The sequence below is a fragment of the Bos grunniens genome, chromosome 8 (assembly GCF_055505025.1).
Source record: "Bos grunniens cultivar Pamir isolate PY7600 chromosome 8, Bosgru_T2T1.0, whole genome shotgun sequence".
In the NCBI taxonomy this organism is placed as follows: domain Eukaryota; kingdom Metazoa; phylum Chordata; class Mammalia; order Artiodactyla; family Bovidae; genus Bos; species Bos grunniens.
The window spans coordinates 110429442-110443912 of NC_141172.1; the positions used below are offsets into that span (position 1 = coordinate 110429442).

Sequence of the window (14471 nt, forward strand, 5' to 3'; positions counted from 1 at the left end):
CTGTGCTGGGTGTTCGTTGCTCCGCAGGCTTTTCTCTGGTTGCGGGGGGTGGGGGCTGCTCTCCAGCTGTGGTGTGTGGGTTCTCATTGCGGTGGCTTTTCTTGTGTGGAGCACGGACTCTAGCGAGCATGGGCCTCAGCGGTTGTGGCACGTGGCCTTAGTGGTTGTGGCTCCCAGGATCTGCAGCACAGGCTCAGTAGCTGTGGTGCTGAGTTACTCCTCGGCACATCCTGGACCAGGGATCCAACCTATGTCTCCTGCATTGGCAAGCAGGTTCTTTACCACTGAGCCACCAGGGAAGCCATTGAAATTACAAAAAACTTGCAAAGATAGTATAGATTTCCTGTACATTCTTCCCCAGGCTTCCCTGAAAGATAACATCTTCCATAATCAAGCTGCATTTACCAAAACTGAGACATTAACATGAGTACAATACTGTTAACAAAACTACAAACTTTATTTGGCTTTCCCCAGTTTATTTTTGCTGATGCCCTTTCTCTGTTTCAGAATCTTACACTTCATTCAATCATGATTCTTTAGTCTCCAAGCTGTGATAGTTTTTTCTTGGCTTTTCTTTGTCTTTCGTGCCCTTGGCAGTTTTGAGGAGTTCAGTTCAGTTCAGTTGCTCAGTCATGTCTGACTCTTTGCGACCCTATGGACTGCAGTACGCCAGGCCTCCCTGTCCATCACCAACTTCCGGAGTTTAACCAAACTTATGTCCATTGAGTCGGTGATGCCATCCAACCATCTCATCCCCTGTCGTCCCCTTCTCCTCCTGCCCTCAATCTTTTGCAGCATCAGGGTCTTTTCAAATGAGTCAGCTCTTTGCATCAGGTGGCCAAAGTATTGGAATTTCAGCTTCAACATCAGTCCTTCCAATGAATATTCAGGACTGATTTCCTTTAGGATGGACTGGTTGGATCTCCCTGAAGTCCAAGGGACTCTCAAGAGTCTTCTCCAACACTACGGTTCAAAAGCATCAATTCTTCAGTGCTCAGCTTTCTTTATAGTCCAACTCTCACGTCCATACATGACCAATGGAAAAACCATAGCCTTGACTAGACAGACTTTTGTGGGCAAAGTAATGTCTCTGCTTTTGAATATGCTGTCTACGTTGGTCATAACTTTCCTTCCAAGGAGCAAGTGTCTTTCAATTTCATGGCTGCAGTCACCATCTGCACTGATTTTGGAGCCCCCAAAAATAAAGTCAGCCACTGTTTCCCCATCTATTTGCCATAAAGTGATGGGACTGGATGCCATGATCTTCATTTTCTGAGTGTTGAGCTTTAAGCCAACTTTTTCACTCTCCTCTTTCACCAAAAGTCTCTTTAGTTCTTCTTCACTTTCTTCCATAAGGGTGGTGTCATCTGCATATCTGAGGTTATTGATATTTCTCCCAGAAATCTTGATTCCAGCTTGTGCTTCTTCCAGCCCAGTGTTTCTCATGATGTACTCTGGATATAAGTTAAATAATCAGGGTGACAATATACAGCCTTGATGTACTCCTTTTCCTATTTGGAAACAGTCTGTTGTTCCATGTCCAGTTCTAACTGTTGCTTCCTGACCTGCATTCAGATTTCTCAAGAGGCAGGTCAGGTGGTCTGGTATTCCCATCTCTTGAAGAATTTGCCACAGTTCATTGTGATCCACACAGTCAAAGCCTTTGACATAGTCAATAAACCAGAAATAGATGTTTTTTTGGAACTCTCTTGCTTTTTCCATGATCCAGCAGATGTTGGCAATTTGACGTCTGGTTCCTCTGCCTTTTCTAAATACAGCTTGAACATCTGGAAGTTCACAGTTCACATACAGTTGAAGCCTGGCTTGGAGAATTTTGAGCATTACTTTGCTAGCGTGTGAGATGAGTGAAATTGTGTGGTAGTTTGAGCATTCTTTGGCATTGCCCTCCTTTGAGATTGGAATGAAAACTCACCTTTTCCAGTCCTGTGGCCACTGCTGAGTTTTCCAAATTTGCTGGCATGTTGACTGCAACACTTTCACAGCATCATCTTTTAGAATTTGAAATAGCTCAACTGGAATTCCATCGCCTCCACTAGCTTTGTTTGTACTGGTGCTTCCTAAGGCCCACTTGACTTTGCATTGCAGGAGGTCTGGCTCTATGTGAGTGATCACACCACCATGATTGTCTGGGTCGTGAAGATCTTTTTTGTACAGTTCTTCTGTGTATTCTTGCCACTGCTTCTTAATATCTTCTGCTTCTGTTAGGTCCATACCATTTCTGTCCTTTATTGAGCCCGTTTTTGCATGAAATGTCCCTTGGTATCTCTAATTTTCTTTAAGAGATCTGTAGTCTTTCCCATTCTATTGTTTTCCTCTATTTCTTTGCATTGACTCCTGAGGAAGGCTTTCTTCTCTCTCCTTGCTATTCTTTGGAATTCTGCATTCCAATGGGTATATCTTTCCTTTTCTCCTTTGCTTTTCGCTTCTCTTCTTTTCACAGCTATTTGTAAGGCCTCCTCAGACAGCCATTTTGCTTTTTTGCATTTCTTTTCCAAGGGAATGGTCTTCATCCCTGCCTCTTGTACAATGTCACGAACCTCTGCCCATAGTTCATCAGGCACTCTTGTCTATCAGATCTAGTCCCTTAAATCTATTTCTTACTTCCACTGTATAATCATAAGGGATTTGATTTAGGTCATACCTGAATGGTCTAGTGGTTCCCCACTTTCTTCAATTTCAGTCTGAATTTGGCAATAAGGAGTTAATGATCTGAGCCACACTCAGCTCCTGGTCTTGTTTTTGCTGACTGTATAGAGCTTCTCCAGCTTTGGCTGCAAAGAATATAATCAATCTGATCTGTGTTGACCATCTGGTGATGTCCATGTATAGAGTCTTCTCTTGTGTTGTTGGAAGAAGGTGTTTGCTATGACCAGTGGGTTCTCTTGGCAAAACTCTATTAGCCTTTGCCCTGCTTCATTCTGTACTCCAAGGCCAAATTTGCCTGTTAGCCCAGGTGTTTCTTGACTTCCTACTTTTGCATTCCAGTCCCCTGTAATGAAAAGGACATCTTTTTTGGGTGTTAGTTCTAAAAGGTCTTGGAGGTCTTCATAGAGCCGTTGAACTTCAGCTTCTTTAGCGTTACTGGTTGGGGCACAGACTTGGATTACCATGATATTGAATGGTTTGCCTTGGAAATGAACAGAGGTCATTCTTTCATTTTTGAGATTGCATCCAAGTACTGCATTTCGGACTCTTTTGTTGACCATGATGGCTACTCCATTTCCTCTAACGGATTCCTGCCCACAGTAGTAGATATAATGGTCATCTGAGTTAAATTCACCCATTCCAGTCCATTTTAGTTCACTGATTCCTAGAATGTCAACGTTCACTCTTGCCATCTCCTGTTTGACCACTTCCAATTTGCCTTGAATCATGGACCTGACATTCCAGGTTCCTATGCAATATTGCTCTTTACAGCATCGACCTTGCTTCTATCACCAGTCACATCCACAGCTGGCTATTCTTTTTGCTTTGGCTCCATCCCTTCATTCTTTCTGGAGTTATTTCTCCACTGATCTCCAGTAGTATATTGGGCACCTACCAACCTGGGGAGTTCATCTTTCAGTATCCTATCTATTTGCCTTTTCATACTGTTCATGGGGTTCTCAAGGCAAGAATACTGAAGTGGTTTGCCATTCCCTTCTCCATTAGACCACATTCTGTCGGACCTCTCCACCATGACCCGTCCATCTTAGGTGGCCCCACTTGGCATGGCTTAGTTTCATTGAGTTAGACAAGGCTGTGGTCCATGGAATCAGATTGGCTAGTTTTCTGTGATTGTGGCTAGATTTCTGTCTGTCTGCCCTCTGATGCTCTCTCTCAGCACCTACCATCTTACTTGGGTTTCTCTTATCTTGGACTTGGGGTATCTCTTCATGGCTGCTCCAGCAAAGTGCAGCCACTGCTCCTGACCTTGGATGTAGGGTATCTCCTCATGGCCACCACTGTTGACCTTGGACATGGGGTATTTCCTCTCAGCTGTTCTGCGCTGCGCAGCTGGTCCCAGAATACTAGAGTGGATAGCCTATCCCTTCTCCAGGGGATCTTCCTGACCCAGGAGTTGAACTGGGGTCTCCTGCATTGCAGGTGGATTCTTTACCAACTGAGCTATCAGGGAAGCCGATTTTGAAGAGTACAGGTCAGGTTTTGTAAGCTGTTCCTCTATTTATGTTTGCCTGGTGTTTGGATTTATCATGATTACATTGGGAGTATGGATTTGGGGGAGGAAAGCCACAGAGATGAGCTGCCCTTTTCACAGTATCATGTCAGAAGAACGGACAGCATGACTTATGGCTTAACCTTGGAGTGATCACTTGGCTAAGGTGGTGTGTCTTGTTTCTCTAGTTACTTGTGTCTCTCCATACTGTGTAGTTTTTTAATATCTATTTATTTGGCTGCACCAAGTCTTTGCAGCATGGAAATTCATAATTGGCATGTAGGGTCTAGTTCCCTGACCAGGGACCGAACCTGGGCCCCCTGCACTGGGAGCCTGGAGTCTTAACCACTGGACCACTGGTAAGTCCTTCTGTACCCTAGTCTCTAGAAGAAAATTGTTAAGCCCAGACCACACTCTAGGGATAGGGAATGTACTTAAAAAAAAAAAAAAGCATTCTAGCAATCCTTATCTAATATCCCCACCTCCAACTGTCCATTCGGTTCCTGAGCCTTTGGAAGATTCTGTGATACACGACAATTTTGTTCTTGGCTTTCCCTACTATATTCTCAGTCACTTTTCTGCATTCTAGCCTTAATGTTTTATTGCTATTGTCTCCTCTTCTTTTCTCTCTGGATTTATAGGATTATGAGTTTTAAAAAAATCCCTTTAGAGTAGTTTTAGTGAAGTTTCAGAGGAAGTGAAATTGAAAATTATTGTATTCAGTCTGGCATCTTTGTCTGGAAGCCTCGGGAAACATTTTTTAATCATCAAAATTGACGTGTAATCTGCATTAAACATTGCGATCAGTCAAGAAACTCAGTTCACAGCTAGAGAAGCAAGGCTTCTAGTGTTGGTTGGTATGCTTGGCCCTGATCATCAAGGGTAAATTAGGGTTACTGTTATAAAGCTAGCAGAGTCTGGATACTTCCTCTTACATGCCTAGTTAATAAGTTTAACAAAAAATAAAATAGGCTTAGATACCTCAGGAATCAAAATTGGGGTCAGCTGACCAGGCAGAGAACTTTAACTGACTTATGCTAGCCAAAGGCAACCAAAGCTTGAATTTGTAGGGGAAGGAAGTGTGGATCATGAATTTTAAATCATTATAACTAGGCTCAAACACATCTTTGTTAATCAATATAGTAACCATTGCAACCAACACATTTTTGCCAACAAGAAATAAGCTTGTTTATTCCTATAGCGTAATTTGCTGTATGATTCAAGAGTTCAAACCAGGGTTCTGTAACAGCCTAGAAGGGTGGGGTGGGGAGGGAGGTAGGGGGGCTTAAGAGGGAGGGGACATAGGAATACTTATGGCTGATTCATGTTGATGTTTGGCAGAAACCAAGACAATACTGTAAAGCAATTATCTTTCAATCAAAAATGAATTTTAAAAAAGGTAGATTATGGATCATTATGGGTGTTAATATAGTCATGGTGATTAAATATAAACTCCCTGGGTTGGGAAGATCTCCTGGAGAAGGAAATGGCAACCCACTGCAGTACTCTTGCCTGGAAAATCCCATGGATGGAGGAACGTGGTAGGCTACAGTCCATGGGGTCGCAGAGTCAGACACGACTGATTGACTTCACTTTAACTTCATGATAAACAAAAAAAAAAAATCTGTGTTTCAGGATTTGACAAACTCTTGGAAAACATATCCTGCTTCCTGCTAGTTGCAGAAGTATTTTCCCTGCAAAAAGCCACTGATATGCTTGAAGAAGTGGTAGTCGGTTGGCGAGAGGCCTGGTGAATATGGCAGCTGAGGCAGAACTTCATAACCCAGTTCCTCCACTTTCTGAGCATTGCTGTGTGCCATGTGGTTGGCATGGTCACGGAGAGGGCTGGGCCCTTTCTGGCGACCAGTGCCACCGCTGCAGCCACTGCAGTTTGCAGTGCATCTCACCAATTTGCCGAGCAGACTTCTCAGCAGACACGATGGTCTCACTGGGGCTGAGAAAGCTGTAGTGGAACACACTGGCAGAAGACCATGAGACAGTAACCGTGGCCCTTTTTTGGTGCAAGTTTGGCTTTGGGAAGTGCTTTGGAACTTCTTGGTTCAGCCACTGAGCTGGTCATCGCTGGTTGTCTTTTCACCATGCATCCCGTTCCAGTTGAGAAATGGCTCATTGTTGTGTAGAATGAGAGAAGATGATACTTCAAAATGACCATTTTTTGATTTGCAGTCAGCTCATGAAGCACCCACTTATCGAGCTTTTTCACTTTTCCACTTTGCTTCAAATGAATGCCGGGTGACTGTGGAATGGTTGACATTGAGTTCTTTGGAAACTTTTCACGTAGTTGTAAGAGGATCGGCTTTGATGATGGCTCTCAGTTGGTCATTGTCAACTTCCGATGGCTGGCCACTATACTCCTCATCTTCAAGGCTCTCATCTCCTTTGCAAAATTTCTTGAACCACCACTGCACTGTATAGTCATTAGTAGTTCCTGGGCCTCATGTGTTGTTGATATTGTGAGTTGTCTCTGCTGCTTTATGACCCATTTTGAACTCGAATAGGAAAATCGCTGGAATTTGCTTTTTCTCTAATATCATTTCTATCTATAGTCTAAAATAAACAGCAAGTAATGTCTTTAGCAAAAAAAAAAAAAAAAACATAAAGTGAGAAGTGAGGATTAAAATGATGTATAGCATAACCACATTTATTTAAGAATATATTCCAGTATCAAATGGCAAAACTCAGGGCAAAACTGCAATTATTTTTGCACCAACCTAATATCCACCCTGGCTTCTTGACCACTTGTGTAAGTGAGGACTGTTGCTCTCTATGTATTTGCTCTCTTCCTCTCTCCCTCCCTTGTCTTTCATCATCATCCTCTTCCTCTTCCTCTTCCTAAAAGACTTTTAAAGATCAGCTTTGAGTTTATAATAAAATCGGGAGGAAGATACAGAGATGTCCCTCCCGCATGTAGGCCCCCGGTTTAACTGTGCTCTGCTGTGTAGTGCTTGCGGACACTGTGTTTTTACAAATGGAAGGTCTGTGGAAACCCTGCCTCAAGCAAGTCTGTCACTGTCAGTGCCATTTTTTTCCAACAGCATTTGTTCCCCTCTTGTCTCCTGTGTCAGTTTCAGTAATTACTGCAATATTTCAAAGTTTTTCATTATTATTACATTTGTTATGGTGATCTGCGATCAGTGACCCTTGATGTTAATATTATAGTTATTTGGGGGAGCCATGAACCATGCCCGTGTAAGCTAATTGATAAATGTGTTATTCTGACTACTCCACCAATTGGCTGTTCCCCGGTCTCTCTCCCTCTCCTTGGGCCTCCCTATTCGCTGTTTCAAAACACAGCAGTTTTGAAATTAGGCTAATTAATAACTTCACAGTGGTCTCTAAGTGCTCAAGTAAAAGGAAGAGTTGCATATTTCTCCCTTTAAATAAAAAACTAGACATGATTAAGCTTAGCGAGGAAGGCACATTGAAAGCCAAGATGGGCCAAAAGTTAGGCCTCTTGCACTAGCCAGCCAAGTTGTGAATGCAAAGGAAGTGTTCTTGAAGGAGATTAAAAGTGCTACTCCAGTGAACACACAAATGATAAGCAAGCGAAACAGCCTTGCTGTTGATGTGGAGAAAGTTTTAGTGGTCTGAGAGTAGGCCACTAGATTAGACAGAAGATTAAACCACCATAACATTCCAGTAAGCCAAAGCCTAATCCAGAGCAAGGCTCTAAATTTTCAATTCGATGAAAGCTACAGTAAGAAAGCTACAGAATAAAAGTCTGAAACTAGCAGAAGCTGGTTCATGGGATTTAAGGAAAGAAGCCATCCCTTTAACATAAAAGTACAAGGTGAAGAAGTATATATGTTCTGATATAGAACCTACAGCAAGTTTTCCCAAAAATCTTAGCTAAGATAATTAACAAAGGTGACTACGCTAAACAACAGATTTTCAGTGTCAACAAAATGGCCTTCTATTGGAAGGAGATGCCATCTGGGACATTCATAACTAGAGAGGAAAAAATAAATGCCTGGCTTCAAAGCTTCAAAGGACAGACTCACTGTCATATTAGGAGCTAACACAGCTGGTGACTTAAAGTTGAAGCCGGTCTCATTTTCCATTTCAAAAATCATGGGGCCCCTAGGAATTCTGCTAAATTCATTCTGCCTGTGCTCTGTAAATGAAACAACAAATCCCAGATGACAGCACATCTGTTTACAGCATGGTTTACTGAATATGTTAAGCCCATGATTGAGACCTAGTGCTCAGAAAAAAAGGACTTCTTTAAAAACATTACTGGTCACCCGAGACCTCTAATGGAAATGTACAGTGAGCTTAATGTTGTTTCCATGCCTGCTAACACAACGTCTACTCTGCAGCCCATGGATCAAGAGTAATTTCAACTTTCAAGTCCTATTTTTTAAGAAATATATCTTACAAGGCCATAGCTGGCATATTCCTCTGATGGATCTGGAAAAGTACATTGAAAGCCTTCTTGAAAGGCTTTCACCTTGAAAAGGTGATTCACCATTCTAGCTGCCATTAAAAACATTCGTGATTCATGGGTATAGGTCAAAATATCAACACAAACATGAGTTTGGAAGGAGTTGATTCCAATTCTCATGGATGACTTTGAGGGGTTACGACTTAAATTGAGGAAGTAACTTCAGATGTGGTGGAAACAGTAAGAGAACTAGAATTCTAAGTGCAGCCTGAAGATGTGACTGAATTGCTTCAATCTCATGATAAAACATTAATGGATGAGGAGTTGCTTCTTATGGATGAGCAAAGAAATGGACTTCTTGAAATGGAATCTACTTCTGGTAATGATGCTGTAATAATTATTGAAAGACAACAAAGTACTTAGAATATTACATAAACTTAATTGATAAGGTTGCAGTAGGGTTTGAGAGAGTTGGTTCCAAATTTGAAAGAAGTTCTGTTGTGGGTGAAATGTTATCAAACAGCATTGCACGTTACAGAGAAATTGTGAAAGGAAAAGTCGCTGATGTAGCAAACTTCACTGTTGTCTTTTTAAAATGTATTTTCAGTTGCAGGATAATTGCAATATTGTGTTGGTTTCTACCATACATCAACCGTAGGTATACATATGTCCCTTCCCTCTTGAATCTGCCTTCCACCTCTCACGCCCATCCCACCCCTCTGGGCTGTCGCAGAGCATCTGACTTGAGCCCCACGTGGCACGTGGCGATTCCCACTGGCTGTCTATTCTGCATAAGGTGATGTGTATGTTTCAGTGCTACTCTCTCAGTTCGTCCCAGCCTCTCCTCCCCCCACTTTGTTCACAAGTCTGTGTCTCCTTTGCTGCCTTACAAACAGGCTCATTAGTAGATATTCCTAGATTCCATACATATATGTGTATATATATGTTATACAACCCGGGTCTCCCGCATTGCAGGCAGACGCTTTACCCTCTGAGCCACCAGGGCTATATATGTTAATACATGATATTTGTGTCCTATTCTAAGAAATTCTCACCCCAACCTTCAGCAACTGCCACCCTGATCAGTCAACAGCCACCAACACTGAGGCAAGTCCCTCCCACAAAAAGGTTATGATTTGCTGAAGGCTCAGATGATGATTAGCATTTTTAAAGCAATAATATATTTTTTAGTCAAGGTATGTACGTTGTTTTTTTTTTAAGACATAATGCTGTTCGACACTTAATATAATATAGGGTAAATATAAGTTTTGTATGCACTGAGAAGACAAAAAAATTCATGTGACTTGCTTCATTGTGATATTTGCTTTATTGCACTGGTCTGGAAGTGAAACCATGACATCTCTGTGGGGTATCTATATTCCCTGAACCTGGGTATGCGCAGTCTCCACCGTTATCAACATCCCTAACGAGAACAGCACAGTTGTTACAAAGGATACACCTACACTGACACGTCATCATCCCCCAAAGTCCACAGTTTATCTCAGGGTTCACTCTTGGTGTACATTGTGTGGATTTGGACAGATGCATAATAATGTGAGGATGAGATGGTTGGGTGGCATCACTGACTGGATGGACATGAGTTTGAGCGAGCTCCAGGAGTTGGTGATGAACAGGGAAGCCTGGTGTGCTGCAGTCCATGGAATCGCAAAGAGTTGGACACAACTGAGCAACTGAACTGACTGATGACTATATCATTTGGAGTCTTTTCACTGCCTTAAAAATCCTGTGGGCTCCACTTATTCATCCCTCCCTCCAAACCCCAGACAACCACTGATCTTGTCTCTATAGGTCTGCTTTCTTCACTGAATAATGTGCATTGGTACATAGAGAGTTTCTTGGTTCTTTTTTTCCAGCTCTGTGGATGTTGTAATGTTTGCTTAACCAGTTCCCTATAGGAAATAGGGTTTGTTTCTCCTTTTTGGCGTTGCAAGCAACACTGCAATGAATAACCTGCTACAGACTTCATTTTGTAGGTGGGTAGGTATGTTTGTGATATATACCTAGAAGTGAGAGAATTGCAGAGTACTGACGTAGTATTACAGTGGACCTGGAATAGGACTAGCTGTCATCTACAGAAACAGGAATGACCAGAAAAATAACACTCGCTTCTAGCAAAGAGTCGAACACGACTGAGCAACTGATGCTTTTCTTTCAACGCTAGTATTTACAACAGAGGAAATGTAATGCAGGGAAGTGCTCATGACATGATAGAAGAACTGAGAGCCTAACTGAGAAAATGAAGCAGAGGCGCACAGCTTGCAGCCTAGAGAGACAAAAATCAAAACCCTGTGTGACTGAATCCCAGAGCTGTGGGCCACCTGTTGGAGACTAGGACCTCTAAGGACCTGCGTGGTGGGGGCTGGGGCCACTAAGGAGGTGCAGACACTGCTGGAGAAGTGCCTGAGTTAGAAGAGAGAGGGAGAGGACTGTCGTGGCCTTGACCTTTCCTCCCTGTCTTCCAGTCTTTCAGAAATCAGCTGACTGTGAGTTTGGGTGTCGCAATTAATGGAGGTCAGCCCCCTGTCTTCCAGTCTTTCAGAAGTCAGCTGATCGTGAGTTTGGGTGTCACAATTAATGGAGGTCAGCCCCCTGCAGTCCAGAGCAGTGTGGTGGAAGCACAGTGAATGGATTCAGAACCTATATGACCCAGCCCTTATTTTACTCAGCATTTAAGTTCATTCATCCTTCAGCCCATGTTTAGTACCTTCAAACTTCTGCCTATCATGCAGTGGCACTCTCCCCTTTTCCCCAAACAGGAAGAGGGACTCAAAGTCGATTAGTCACTGTCTCCTTTTTGACTTCAGGATCTGCTGATGAGCCTCACCCCTCTCCAGCAGGTCCAGATGTGACTTTTTGGGGCCTGCCACCTCATGCGAAGAGTTGACTCATTGGAAAAGACCCTGATGCTGGGAGGGATTGGGGGCAGGAGGAGAAGGGGACGACAGAGGATGAGATGGCTGGATGGCATCACTGACTCGATGGACATGAGTCTGAGTGAACTCCGGGAGTTGGTGATGGACAGGGAGGCCTGGCGTGGTGCGATTCATGGGGTCGCAAAGAGTCGGACACGACTGAGCAACTGAACTGAACCGAACTGAACTGACCTGTGAACTAAATTGTAAATTAAGTCCCACCAACACTCCATACAAAACTGTAGGAGATGGGGAAGGGGGGAAAGTAGAAATCATTGGTTTATAGGTACAGAACAAAAATATGCTTTAGTGCTATCATCCTGATCGCTATAAAGAGTCACAGGGTCATAGTTGATGTTTATCACTTCCCTCTTTACCTTTTATTCCATATTTCCTTTCTTTTTAAGCTAGCCCTTCAGGTGGTTAGGGTTATCTACTTGGCCAGGTAACTGTATCAGTCAGGATATATTCACCACAACAGAAAACACACCTGGGATTTCAACAGAGAGAATTTAATATAAGGAGTTGGTTAGGTAATTCTGGCCACCTGATGCAAAGACCTGACTCATTGGAAAAGACCCTGATGTTGGAAAAGATGGAAGGCAGGAAGAGAAGGGGACGACAGAGGATGAGATGCTTGGATGGCATCACCAGCTCGAGGGACGTGAGTTTGAACAAGCTCTGGGAGTTGGTGATGGACAGGCAGGCCTGGTGTGCTGTGGTCCATGGGGTTGCAAAGAGTCAGACTTGACTGAACTGAACTGAACTGAACTGAAGTAGTTTTGGAGAACTGAAAAGGCAAAAAAGGGGATACTGGGCTAACCCACTGCTAGGAACTGTGTGATGAAGCTGTCACTCCCGGGACTGTAGGGACAAAAGAAGCCTGAAGAAGAGTACCCTGAGACCTCTGAGACAGCGCCTGAGGCTGACAGTCTATGATATCTTTGATTAGGCATGATGAGGCTGGTTCTAGGAGTGTCCCCCAACCCAGAGCTTGGTACTATAATTGTTAACTGCCGGGGTCCAGCCCCGGCTGATCCAGGGTATTTGAAGGGGAGACAGCTTCGGCGACTATTTAAATATTCATCAAAGATATAAAGAGTAATAGAATGAGGATAGCTCAGTAGGAAAATTCAGTGGAGAAAAGAGGCTGAGTAGCTTGGTTTACACAGGAGACCAATAAAACTTCAAGACAAGAAGCTTGCACCACTTACGTAGGCCGCAGGCGTCCTTCCATTCTCCCGAAGGAGAGGAGACACTGAGGCCTCCCTGGTCAGATCTTAGAAGCCCAGGCATAATTAGTAAGCATGGCGGGTTCCGCACTCCAGATGGAGACTCAGCCAGAGTGAGAGAGAGAGAGCCACATGGGGAGACCAGTATTTCGAGGAACTGATCCCCATTCTTTTCCAGAGTCTGTTTTTATACACTGAGATGTTATACAAAAGTCACGTGGGGACAGCAGTCCTGACTTTTATTAAAGTCAGGTGCTTCACACAAATGTATACAGAGGTCTTAGGGTGTTACATCATCTTCTGGCCAGGGGGGCCTGCTGACAATTTACGACCCTCTCCTTGTGACAGTGGTCAGTCAACCAGAACACTTTTTTCTCCAAGGGTGATTATTCTTAAAACAGACGCCACCCAAATAAAGTTACATTCCTATAGGGTGAGGGTGTAGTGGGTTTCAGTTAAGGAAAGAATTTACTTAGCCTAAGGTCTAACGTGATTAATATCAAAGGTTAATACTTATTCCTTCTATATATTCATTAATGTGTGTAAGGGCAGGGGATGTGGAGACTTAGCAACAAACATTGGCTCAACAAATGAAAAACCCTTCACCAATACAATTTCTAATCAGCCCATTATACCTATACTAATAGGTTTCTAACTTTTCTAAGGAGCCTGTTTTTAGAAGGTTTAAAGCATCTCATGCCTCTCACGGTTGGGAGGCTGTAAGCAATCACATGTGGCCGGACAAGCCTGTCAGGCAGGCTAGAGAAGCTTCAGAGGAGTTTGTAGGTGGAAACACTCCTGTCATGCCCAGGAATTATTATTAACTGGAGCTCTAAGTTAACTCCTTCTCTGAAAGAGGTGGTGGGAGACAGCCCCCCGTAAAGTCAGAGATGTAGGGGAGAGCACAAAGTAGTAAAGTAGACAGGCTCTGGTTATGGGGGTAGATGCTCGAGAATTTCCAGGAGGACTCCTGAGGCTCGATCCCGCCTTTGCGTATGTCGAGCCTCCTTCCTCATGACCTTTGTCATGGGCGGAGTGCCTCACGCCGGCCCCCAACAGTTAACCACTTGTCAGAGAAGACTGCGTCCTTTCTCCCTCCTCTGCCTTGCAGAATCAAACAGAAAGTCAACTGGCAAAGTAGAAATATAGTTCTCATAGTCCCAACCCTGGCATCACAAAGCAGAGTATTAAAAGTGTGGGTTTGGACTGAGAGATGATGGTGTAATAACTGGGACAGCTCGTCACTTTGCCTACTCAATATCTGTGCGCAACTTTTTACATCTATTTCAACTTCCGATATAGCAAGAACAAACTTCAACTTTTCTTTAACAAAATACAATTGTCCTTTGTAGAAATAGGCACTCTCACCTTTTCCACAAAAAGAAAAGATCGCAAATGTTATTTTAGTGATCTTTGGGTGATGTCAGTTACTTCTCAACTTTAGTTATTAGAGTCCCTCTTGAATATCCTGTAAGCTAAAGATGAGACTGTAAAGTTAACCACTGCCATTAATTCTTACAGTGCAAAAGAAGAAAAAATTAGTTTCTATATACACAAATATATAAACACAGATTTATAGACATACATTAAGCAAAGAAGAAAATAATATTTAGGTATTAGTCCCCTCTTCTCTCTGGTCATGAGCCTGCAGTTGATACTTGTAGCTCCCTTCTTCCCCTCCTCATTCCTATTTCCTTTGCTCTGAGCCAGCAGCTATACCAGGC

The 14471-nt window shown here is 43.2% G+C and overlaps 1 long non-coding RNA gene across 1 annotated transcript in view; it reads left to right on the top strand.

Annotated features, from left to right (window-relative positions):
- The window catches only part of LOC147367910 (uncharacterized), a 28164-nt gene extending 18274 nt beyond the window's left edge, over positions 1-9890 (top strand). Inside the window, exon 5 of the long non-coding RNA XR_015168787.1 lies at positions 5813-9890. This is a non-coding gene — a long non-coding RNA (uncharacterized LOC147367910). The remainder of the gene's footprint in view (positions 1-5812) is intronic.
- The last annotated feature ends 4581 nt before the right edge of the window (positions 9891-14471 follow it).